Raw genomic sequence first — 12,467 nt, 5'->3', positions numbered from 1 at the left:
TCCCCACTTTTCACTAAGAACCTCCCTTTGTGTATTTGTTTGCCCGTTTCTTCCCGCCATTTCACCCCAGCGCCGAGTAGCAGGCCAGAGGCAAGCAAAACACTTCGTTTATCTGCTTCCAAAGTTTTATTTCATATTCCCTACACTATTTTCCGTGCATGATGCTAATATTTACGCTTTCTTTCTTACTTTTTTAAAGGAAGCGGCAGTTAAACAGAGCGCGGTTGAACGTCTCGCATTCCCGGTTATATGTTCATTAGTTAGTCGCAAACGAGGCATTGATATTTTTTTTTACAATAGTGATGGCCGGAGCCGCGAGATGCTTTCGGCTAGGTTAGATACGTTGTCTTAGCTATAGTTAGCAACGGTCAAAATGGAGGTGGAGGAGAAGGCACCTGCATGCATCGAACTCGACTCATAATTTTTTCTTTCAGCGAGGTCTATTCTATACGTGCGAGCACGAGACCCGCGCCGGAGAAGACTGTTATTTTCACCAGCCTCGCGAATTATTTCTTCTTATAGCGTGTACTAATGCAAGCTGCCGTGCACGTCCCTTTCCGGCGCGGTGCGTATCATGGTTGAGAAGTTTGCTATCTATGCGCGGATTTGTGTCGTCGCCTACGGCTCAGGTTTTACACCCCGTGAGCCCGCACTGATAGAAACGTGAAACCCTAACCGCGTTCGGCACGACACATGGGATTAGCGCGCTGCGAGAGTGGACTCGTGCAGCGACTAATTTATTCTTACATTTCTTGAAGCATCACTGATACAAATATGAGAAAAGTACGCTTTCAGATATAATGCCACCCTTGAATAGCAATTTTCTTCAAGAAATGGCATTTCTAATTACTTTTTTCAGTATAACCCCATGCACTTCTCTAACTATTACGCCTGTAACGCAGAAGTGCCGGTTAGCTCGTCGCATCTCCAGCGTATGCTATACACCGAAGAAGAAGTGCCGGTCAGTCAGGCGCATTACCAGCGCTTTACGCACGGGGCCGGTTCTGACTGTTCGCAGGGTTCTGGCTGACACACCGAGTTCGACCTCTCACTCCCTGCGTACCCTGTCAATAAACACCTCGACATTTGGTGGAGAGTGCTGAATACGACTCCATCAACGCTGGAACTTCGGAGCCGAACCCTTCAACCATCTCGGCCCATGCCAGACGATCCCGCCCAGCCTTCTCGAACCATGCCTGACACCGGAACTTCTTCGGTGTCTCGCATACGCTGGAGATGCGCCGGGCACACCTACAATTACCCTTCTACCCTGTGCCATTCGAAAGTTAGAGAATACACTGTCGGCCTTCGCTGTGCTGTGTGAAACCAAAAGTATGACGTTTTGGTTTTGCGTTTTTATAAATGTGATCGGTTTACATTTGTTATATGCCAATTCACTACTATTTTTTGCTTATATCAACAGTGTATTTTAAAGAGCACAATACGTACTTTGATATAGATTGGCTCTAAATTACAAGGGGCACCACGGCAAGCCGATGCGTTTGTTTACGTATATTCTGCCGGTTACCAACACTCGTTCAGCAACGCCATGCCTTTCTCTCTATGCTTTGTGTTTCAGCTCTTCGCAAGTAAAATCATGTTTCTGCGACCAACAGCCCCATGCCATTCTTTAGGACGGAAAAGTGGGCGAAATTCTGGTTTTCCGGCCACACACTTAAGGCAAGTGATGACATGAGCACGTGGACATGAAATTCTCCGCTAGTGTCACAATGCCTGAAAATATGAAGTACGACGAGACAACGAAAAATTTGAAGGACACTTTTTTTTTAAATTATGGGGTTTTACGTGCCAAAACCAGTTCTGATTATGAGGCACGTCGTAGTGAGGGACTCCGGAAATTTGGACCACCTGGGGTTCTTTAACGTGCACCTAAATCTAAGTACACGGGTGTTTTCGCATTTCGCCCCCATCGAAATGCGGCCGCCGTGGCCGGGATTCGATCCCGCGACCTCGTGCTCAGCAGCCCAACACCATAGCCACTGAGCAACCACGGCGGATCATTGAAGGACACTTTGTAAATTCCAAAGTGTGTACAGCGAAAGCCTGTAGCCATTCGAGTGGCTATGCCATGTCTTTGTTTTTTTTTTTTTTTTTTTTTGCAAGACACTACCAGTAGAATGGGCATAGGCTGTCGCCGAACAAACTTTGGAATTTACAAAGTGTCCTTCAAATTTTTTTGACAAGGATTGACAAAGTATGGTTTGAAGTAAACGATGGACTGTTTATTCATGAATTCTTTGTGTCTTTGCTTTGATGCCCCATGAATTCCTTATGCTTGGCTGGGTCGACGTCTACGATCCGACTAATTCCGATTAACTCGATCCGACTAACTCGACTGCTGCAACGAGACGTCTGACGAAGGAGCGTTGCCGAGCGCCGCTGTGCCATCACGTGATTGCTGAGAGTGTAAGGGGGAGAGGCCGCAGCTGTGGCGGCGCAACTGTTGCTATGCGCCACTGTGCCATCACGTGATTGCTGAGAGAGCGTGAGGGGGAGAGGCCACAGCTTGCACCGTTCCAGGGCACGGATGGACGGACGGTCGGATGCCGCGTGTATGAGCCATTAAAGGCTTTCGCCTTAAAAGTTCAAGGAGGGCCTTCTTGCTATAATGGAGCATTTTAACTCTCTAGCATTTTGCTTTCGTGTGTATATTGCAACTTATATTCTTCGTTTTCTTTCTCAAAATGTAAATTTGTTCTTTTTACTATTACTCCAGCATTGATAAAGTTCCACTCAACCAAATTTTCCTCTTGAAGATTTCCAGGCTGATTTCGTACATCATTCAATGAAGTAGAATTATTAAAATTCACTATTTTTTATATGACTTGTTATCTCAAAACGTAGCCTTGTAAAAAGCCAGCTTTTGTATGCGTGTTCTGTCTTTCAGGATAATTTCCTACACACTGATAAGTGTTTTGTAACAGACTGGTATACTTCATATTGCTTTGGCATCGCTTTATAGGTCTACCACTTTTCTGTGCAATGAACTGGAAGAAAAAGTGTTTTATTCGATACTTTTGCTTGTAGGTTATTTCTGTTGGCGGGCGAGGTAAACTTACATCAAGTTCTAAAAATTTTTTTTTAATTCACAGCTTTAGGCATCTGTATATCATTAAATTTGTCTTCCTAACAAGGTACACAAGTAACCAGCATTGTATTCCCTAAAATACCTTTTTTCTGAAAAGTAACATTATACTTTAAATAAAGAGGTAATGAACGACAATCGCAGTAAACTTCCTCGCGGTCAATAAGGTATAAAACTATCAACCAACTGCCTGAGTGTTATTGATCCCTGACTCGCAGCAGTTCACGCGAGAGCCAATGGAGTCGCGAACTGCCTCATCTCGGCGGTGTTTTATGAATAACGCAGAAGTCTGAACCCCGGAGAAATGGTGCGTTAGTAGCCTATACAACGTCGCGCACATTGACAAATTCACTTTAGTACCTCCTTAGATAATTTAGTGGGGGAGAGAACTAGGTGAAGGAGAGAAAAAGCGGGGACAGGAAAGGATGGGAGGTCAACCAGACGAGCTCCCGGTTCCCTACCTTAACGGGAGGTATGAAAAAAAAATAAACGGAATAAAAAGAAGAAAAGAGAGTTGAAGAGTGTAAACAATATAGGCGTATATGCCACTTGCATATACAAGGGGACGCACCGCAGGGCTACCAGAGTCACTCAGGCCGTTGCTCTTTAAAAAGTGCAGAAGCGCACGAATGGCATATTGCGCCAGCGACATACGTGGCTACGGCCCAAGAGTTTTCGTTTCAGGAAATGCGCCGGATACCAGCCGATTTAACGCACTCTGGAGACAGCGGCGCTGGACTCGGTGGTTTTCTCACATCCAAAAGAGTCGCGCGTTGATCACGGCTGGATAAGTCTTTGTGACTTGCAGTCGGGGCTGCACAGCGGTGTACTACGCTAAGCTTTTTATTTTGTGAAGTGCAGATTGTCCAGTACATGTTAGGGATGCGTTTTTACAGCTTAAGCTGTTATGGGCTCATGTGTGCGTGTCGCTCTCTCGTGTCCCTGTCTTTTTTTGCACTGTGTTTTTTCCAATGAATTACCAACACGCCCAAGCTTCCACGCTAAATCGGCTCATTCCAATAGCCGTTTCGGGTCTCGATGATGCCGCCGCCGCCGGCCGCGTAACCGTTATCGCCGGAAACGCGAAAAAAATACCCAATTCCAGCCGGGATCGAGCCCGCGCCCGCTGCGTGGGAGCCGGATACTCTACCACTGAGCCACGCAAGCGCTTGCTATCGGGGCGCGGAAAATACCCATATATAAGGCAAGCACGCAGGGGGAGACGACTCGAGCCTCCGCCAGTATGGTGGCGCCATCTAGGTAAGATGCCAGCAAACGCAGCGGCCGCAGGCGCAGACGACGATATGCGATTTAGACAAGGCGCGCAATCAACGCGCGCCCGAGCTGCCGAGCCTTCGCCAGTATGGTGGCGCCATCTAGTTAAGGTGCGTGCAAAGGCGGCGCGCCCGACATGTAAGTTGTAGTTCTAAGGCTTGTTCGGGCTCAGCAGACTGCTGTGCAGATAGCATTACAAGCCGCAGCTCGCTGTCGACGCCGGGCGGACAGTTCAGATCGTTCTCGTCAAAACGAGGCGAACAGACTGCCGCGAAGACCCTGTTGTGCGTGGTGCCCAAATTGGAGCTACTCTTGAGCCGCTCTACCAGCTTACGCTGTGACTGTGCTGCGTGTGCCGTGCAGGCGTGTGACTTTTTTGAGTTTCCATGTGTCCGCTTTAGTACGTATCACCTTCAAGTCTTCAAAAAGGATAACCGTGGGGCTTGTTTTAAATGCTAAGCATTTCTAGGCGAAAATTTGCCGCTTTGACAGTATCTATCTATCTATCTATCTATCTATCTATCTATCTATCTAGCTAGCTAGCTAGCTAGCTAGCTAGCTAGTTAAGTGCCTACGTCTTGGTGCTCTCATGGTTGTTTCGTTAACTTGGTTTGTACCATGGTATAGTGTGACAATAGTGTATGACGAGCATAAATGATAGGTCATGACATGAGTGTCATGACATGCGTGTCATGTAGGTCATGAAACAGCCGCCTACATCTTGATGCTCTCATGGTCGTTTCGTTAACCTGGTAGGTACCAAAATTGGCATAGTACGACAAGAGTGTATGACGAGCATAAATTATAGTTCATGACATGAATGTCATGACATGCGTGTCATGTAGGTCATGAAACAGCCGCCTAAAATGACAATGACCCAGCGAAAAAAGATTAACACTCAAAAACCACAGGACTAGGTTCGGACGTGGGCACTAAGTGAAAGAAATAACAATAAAGGATGATGGTCAAAGTCATGAGCAGGAGTCAACAAAAATGACAGTATCTCAGCGAAAAAAAGATTAACACTCAAGAATAAATGGAATTGGTTTGGATCTAATACTCTGGGAAGGAAACACTAAAGGGTGATGGTCGAAGTCATAGTCTAGAGCATGACTAAGGCTTTCGCCTTAAGGGGCGCTATAACGTAAACTGATTCCAAACTGTTTTGATTGCAATTTCTGCAATCAGCCTCCACGATTGGTCAAAACATTTTCGGGGCCACTCCCTGCTTCACCTGTCTGTCACGCGACCTCACGAAAACCGCGATAGCTCCCCATCGGATATAACGTGTACACGCTAATTATGCATGATTAAACCGCACAAAAGAAAAAAAATAATCATTCCTGATTCGACGCGATTTCACCATTAGCCATCTGCTATTGGTTCAATGTTTTCTGGCTACGCCTACTTCGCCTGTCTGTCACGCGACCTCACAAAACCGTGAAAGCTCACCACGTCAATGTGACGTGTACGCGAAAAAATGCATTAATATGCCGAACAAAACTGAAAATGTTTCTGCATAGCAACAGGCTGCCCCGTTCCGAAAGGAATAGAAGATGGCTGCCCGCCGATCGCTCAGGCCCTCGCTACTCGCACCTGCCGGTGAGCATGTATTTATTTGCGCATGATAAACCTTTTTTGCGTGGCAGTAAAACGTTATCGAGCCGTTTCAGCATACATACGACATCGCTCTACCAACTCTTCCTTGCTGAGGATCCGTTTTAGCGGCTTTCTTATCCTTCCGTTGCACGCCGCCGCGATTTTCGACCAGCCACGGCAAGCTAAGTAAGGCGAAGCGGACCAATCGGAGAAGCCGGCACCACCCTCTTCATGCGGTTATCTATTTTCACTGTGCTGGCTCGGCCCCATCGAAACCCTCTCCACTAGAGCGTGCTCCTCAACTCTTGTCAGCCAATTAGATAAGAAAAACCGCTGAGTTTAGACAATGTTATTAATATGCTTTGAAAGCGAACAAAGGTGACCTCCTCTAAACGAGGAGAGCGTTTGATTGGGTTGTTCAGACAACGCTGCGGGTCACCGCCAGATGCTTGCGTCGGTGGTTACGTAAATTTGGCGTCAGGAGTTTGGAATCAAAACCGTTTGGAATCATTTTCAGTTAGAGCGCCCAAGGTCTCCTACGCGTAGCTACAGAGACTTTTGAGGACTCATGACAGGAATGTCATGACATGGGTGTGATGTAGGTCATGAAACAGCCGCCTACGTCGTGGTGCTCTCATGGTCCTTTCGTTAACTTAGCACGCTCTCCGCACACAGCTTTGCATAAAATCGATTCCCACAGGAGGGGGGGGGGGGGGGGGGGGGGGGATCTGCCGGCTTTTTTGTTAGACACAACCAAATGAATAGTTTGCAAAGTTTTACAAAGAAGTGCATGCATAATTAGTACTACACTGGGAGTCCCAAAGTTAGAAACTGTTAGGGGGACTCCCATACATGAACAAAATGAAAAAAAAAAACGAGATATAGATCAAGCATTGGTTACGGTGATTTTACAAACAATTTGAAAATTTAAAGCGAAGGAAAGCTTAGGGGGAAGTAATTGTAGTTTTGATTGTACAAATAATACGTAGAATTAATAAGGAAAAGGGAAACAAAAGTGGAAGAAAAGGTTACTTGTCACCGATGGGAATCACACCCACATCTCCCGCCTTAAGTGTGCACTTGTGGATTTCTACGGGCTAGATACCATAAGGCGAATCCAGTACTTGTGAAATTGGTAGTTAGCGTTATCGGTACCTATAGTTATTTTCAATTAGACGACTGTTATTTGTAGTTTCCGTTTTTTAGTAAGCTTTTACTTTGGTTTAGAAAACAAAACAAAACAAACAAAAAATGTGTAGCCGACAGCTCAACAGCCAGAGAAAAATACAGATATAAATTAGGGCAAACATAAGCATCTAGCAACGGGAGCCACTCAGGAACGGATGGAAGGTGCTAAAAACGCTGCGGACTTCAACAGTCTCTTGCCTGTTGGCGAAGACTTCCCTGAGCCTACACAATTAAGTAGTTTTTTATTCACGATTGCGCCACTCAGTCCGCCGCTGTACAACCCACCTCGTTCACCAAGATGTCTCAGAGTACCTGTCGATCGCGAGGTTCTTCCACAAAGAAATGCAGCCCAGCAACATACACAAATCATGAAGCACACCATCCTCGCGCAACTTTAACCCTTGTCAAATTTAGCAGGGTTACATGCCTCACGCATTTTGATGGGGGCGAAATGCAAAAACGCTCCTGTACCGTGCACTAGGCGCACGATAGAGAAGCCCAGGTGGTCAAAATTATTCCGGAGTCCCCCACTCACTATTATCATATCGTAGTTCTAGCACGTAAAACCCCAGAATTCTTTTTCATGACATGAAAGCGGTAACAGTACCTCAGACGCGATTGCTTGTCCGATCTTCTTGTTTTCAGCTCTAAATTTCCGTGAAGTGATTTGTGTTGCTTTCTTTAATACACGTTCACGCAAAGCAGCAGTGCAAAGGAAATTAATGGGCTGAGAATGACTGTTTCACAATCTCTTGATAACAGCTTGTTCCGTGCACACATTAGGGCGCTAAGGTAGCACATGTGGCACAATTTTATGAAAGAGGTGGTAGAAAAAAGCACTTCAAGCATGTGTGCATGAAAGTAAACAGCATCACCAGAAATAAAGAAACTCAAATTTGGTGTTTTTTTTTAAAGTAAGATGAACGTATTGATGTCAGGTTATTTACAGCCGGCACAGACTTTATTCTATATCAGGTGGTGCGGAATAATGTGAGCCAACCAAGGTTATGTTGCGTGCGTTTTTCCAGCTTCATTCTATTTCAAATCTGAAAACAAGGAGCAAAAGCCCCTTCTGTAACGAGCAGAAAGTACCTGCAATTTCAAGGTGAAGAAAAAGCCACACAGCTCACTAGGTTGCTCAGTGTAGAAATAAAAGATTAAGATAAACAAGGTGTCAAAGAATAATGTTAAAGGCAGAAATCAAACGAGATGCACCGAATGTGGTGCTGCATTGAAAAATTAAAAAAGATCCTGCCCTCTTTTTTTCCCTTTTCTTTTTCGCTCTCCTGAGTATAGATAGGCGAGGTGAAAGGTATTCCAGGAGTTGATCCCCAGACGACAGCTAATGCAGAGCTAGAACAGCGGTATTATTTACGCATATTGTTGGTGTAGTTGCATAGGCGTAACCTTGTCGAATTCGTTTGTGCGTCTGTATGAGTGCATACCATAATTCTCACCCAGCTCCGGCAGTAGCATACCAGGCCATCAGCCAGGCAAACAACTCCAGAATTTCATTAAGGATAGCATTTTGCTTTCTCGTGTCGAACTTATGGAGTCGATGCATTGCGTGTAAATCAATGTAGTTCATTTCCGCTCTTAGTACCGTCGCTGAGGGTCTATCAGAAGGAGGCTGATGCACGCCCTCTAAGCACGCAGCTTGGTAGAGCACAATTCTGAACAACTGGTTTAGCGGGTGCGGCGAGGCGGCTGCGACTGAGGGTACACCTAACGCCTTCCTGGAGCACAAATCCCAGTACGTCAGGGTAGAGAGAATGCGTCTGTGCCCGCATGTGTCAGCGGTCTAACAGATAGAGCATCGTGCTCCTGCGCTGGGATCCCAGGTTCGGACGACGTAGTCTTTTATTATTATTGAGGCTGTGACTGAGGCTACCTGGGAGTCCTACGAAAAAAAAAAACAACAAAGTGACTCCACACTGGTTGACATCGAAGAAAGACAAGTTTTTCCGGGAAGCACTATATAGTGTACCATGTCGTTTGTTGTTTCATGTTTTTCCATGTTTGTAATTCGGGAGGGAAGAGAGGCTCCCTCAAAAGACCTTGTCTTTCTTCCTTCGATGCCAACCGCTGTTGAGTCTCCTTAACTTCCCCTAGGCCACCTTACTCTGCTTTAGTACCACGTTACTCTTGCATCAACCATTTAATTAACCGTTAGTTTTCCTTCCCTTTTTTTTTCTTTTTGGACACTGTCTTCTTTCGGGATCGGACCACATTTTTCTTTGAGTAACGCGTCACTTCCGGTTCCGGTTTTAGGCGCGCACAGTATGAACAAGCGCATCTGAATTTGATTTCGGTCATTGTTCGCTTATTACACGTTATTACTGCTCCGTGCATAGCTATACACTAACTTGGCAGATATTTTTTTCTAAGCTTTATTTTGACGAGGAAACCGCGCATATGACGAGGACTAAGAAAGATAGACAACATATGCGCTCTGTTCTCGATCTTTAGACCTCGTCTTACGCGCTGTTCCCCCTATCAAACGGGACGCCAACTAGCCCAACGTCGATCCCTTTTGCAGTTCATTTTGACGCCTTTCTTGTGGTCCTAAGGGCACTATAAGGCCTAAACTTGTCTAATTTACTAGGCGAAAGTGGTTAGATACTAAAATCCCACGAACCCCAAATCAATATGAACTCGCCAGAGAAGACCTTGTCTTCAAGAAACTCGGGGAGTGAGCCGTATTATGATTCACATTAAAAGGCTGGCTTACAGCCACCCCCCTTTATGACGTCAAACATCTTGATTTAATCAACACCACTCTGAACGACAGCCTTCCTTTCATGTTTTTGGCAAATGCAATGTCGCGTACGCATTCAACTGTTTTATTATATGCTACCTGCGAAATATACTACAAACAAATAAATAACAAACTGCGTTCTCATTTTACAACCCTACTGGTACCAATGGGTTCTGTAGTGCCTTGTGGTTTCTCGTGATCTTTTGACTACAGCAAGATGCCCAAATGCATAGTTCAAAATATTCGCGGGTTAGTGCCGCTGACTTTGTAGGTTCCAAGCAGCACCTTCCCAAAAGTCCCAGCAGTGCTCGTTTTCTTGTGATTTCAATTTTGTTCGTACTCTACGTGGTGTAAATGCGCTAGTAAAACTTCAAACACATTACAGCTCTAATTAATGCCACCCACCAGATTGTGAAGGCAGCTTTGACTTAATAATTTCTGCTGTCCTTCAACTGCGCACATTTAGCGTGTGACGAGACTCTGGTCTCTTTACGTGTCTGAAGACAAGTTAAACCACTTTTAACAGAGACTCCAGGCTATCAGAAAGTGAAAAATGACAGACTCAGACTCTTTAAAACATTGAGTAGTTTACTACGGTAATCAGTTAGCTTAACGAGTCATTCTCGCTAGCTCCGATTTTCCAATGCTCCAGCAGGGGCTTCACCTTCCCTGTAGCGATTGCGGAAAACGTTTTCTGTCGAGTGTCCACTCTCAGGTAGCTGCTGTACAAGCCCTTAGTATTCAGCCGGCTTTATATTACTCCATCTTTGACATTTAATTACGCCCATCAAGGTGGATCTATGTCCGAAGAAAATACAAATACAAATCTTAAGATCTTCTGAACCACCATTTATGACCACTAAAAGCTGGCGAAATGAGTGTGACGTTCACGGGGTGATGTTACATTGCGTACGTCTTGCAGAAAAATAACCTAGGCCCATATTCACACAAACCTCTTACGATAGAATTGCCGCTAAAAGAAATTCCAGCCAACCCTGGTGCTGGGCACAGTATCAGCGAAGGTAGCGGGCCAATAACAAAAAGCGCTTAATAACAAAAAGCTTTTTGAATTCGGACCCAGGGATACGCGTATACACAAAAAAAATGTTCTTACGCTTAAATTATTTGCAAAAGCCGATGCCACCCTCTCATGATGTTCGACATTACATTAATAAATGTGTGCGAATATATTCTAAACTTTCGTATAACCAATCGAATGTTGTCCTATTCGATTCGGTCTCGCAATCGAATAATCACTATTCACAAATACAAATAGTTTTCGAATAGTTTCGTAATAGTTCAGGATCGTCAGGAGTACTCAATCAAACATATTATTGGCACGAAAGCATGATAAATTTCATCCCCGCTGCCATAATAGGCATAAAACATGACAAGTTGCGCAGCGACGCAGGTCACGTCGCTCAGGGAGCCAGACTGCACCGGCTTAACCGCTATCGTTCCTACTTAGAGAGAAATCTTGGGTATGCGAGCAAACCACATGCTGTTCCTAATGCTCAATTTGAGTTTTAATAAGCAAGGCTTCATAACGTGCAATTTAATGACAGAAACCTGCTAAAGTCAGCAATACCAGCATTTGAACATTGGTTTACAATAATGGTGAAAACCACTGTTCATAATTCGAAAAACATTCGAAACGTATTCGATTTCATTCGATTCCCTTCTGGCGCATTTTAATTCGTATTTAATTAAATCTCAAAAATTCGCACAGCACTAAATATTAGCGAAGGCACCCGGGAATATTACGGACAGCATTTACGAACGAAAAGATTTGTTAATTCGTCTCCGGGTTTCCTAGAACTTATCGTTGGTCCTCGTACTTAGGGCAAGTGTTTTTGTACGAGAAATGGTTGCTTAATTGACGAAATCGGGTTTTCCTCAGTCTCGAATATTCTTCCACTGTAGTTCGCTATGCACACGAGGACATTTATGGCTCCTTGTTAACATCAAAAGTTTGGCGGGAAATGCTTCCACGGAAACGTGTTTCTTACACTGAACAAATAGACGATACGCGCATAACGGTCGTCTTTGCCGCTTTCCAGTACCAACGGAGTAAATATATGCGGACAAATTGAGGATCTCCCACTGCAAAATTTATTCACAGCGCTTACTTTTCTTCGTATTGATATAAGTCCTGGTGAGACAGCGATCGAATTGGTGGCAGCGCTTCAACTGTTGTATTTTTGCCAGTTTATATGTTAAACGGCTGTTTTTTTTTTTCTGAATACAATGTTCGCTTTGCATCGGGTAACTCAGACAATAACAACACAAGGGGGAAAATAAAACGCCACAATCTGAATAACCTTTGTATTGAAGCCAAAGTGGGCTTCAAGTCAAGGCGAAAATTATGCGCATGAGGCAAAGAAAACAATAGGCGGTTGGGTGCGAAAAGGAATAACTATTTGTTCAAGCGGATTCGCTGGAAATTCGGTTTCCTTCAGCAAACTTCTTCCTGCGTTATTGTGAAAATAAATGGTATCTATAACAGATGATCGCAACCAATATTATTATTGCCACTCCGTT

The 12,467-nt window shown here is 44.7% G+C and overlaps 1 protein-coding gene across 1 annotated transcript in view; it reads right to left on the bottom strand.

The window, feature by feature from the left end:
* The window catches only part of LOC119457370 (hemicentin-1-like), a 268,953-nt gene that overhangs the window by 26,564 nt on the left and 229,922 nt on the right, over positions 1-12,467 (bottom strand). The window lies entirely within an intron of this gene.

Source organism: Dermacentor silvarum, chromosome 1, assembly GCF_013339745.2.
Source record: "Dermacentor silvarum isolate Dsil-2018 chromosome 1, BIME_Dsil_1.4, whole genome shotgun sequence".
NCBI lineage: Eukaryota > Metazoa > Arthropoda > Arachnida > Ixodida > Ixodidae > Dermacentor > Dermacentor silvarum.
The sequence above is the reverse complement of the archived record's forward strand: the minus strand, read 5'-3'. Positions and strand labels throughout refer to the sequence as shown.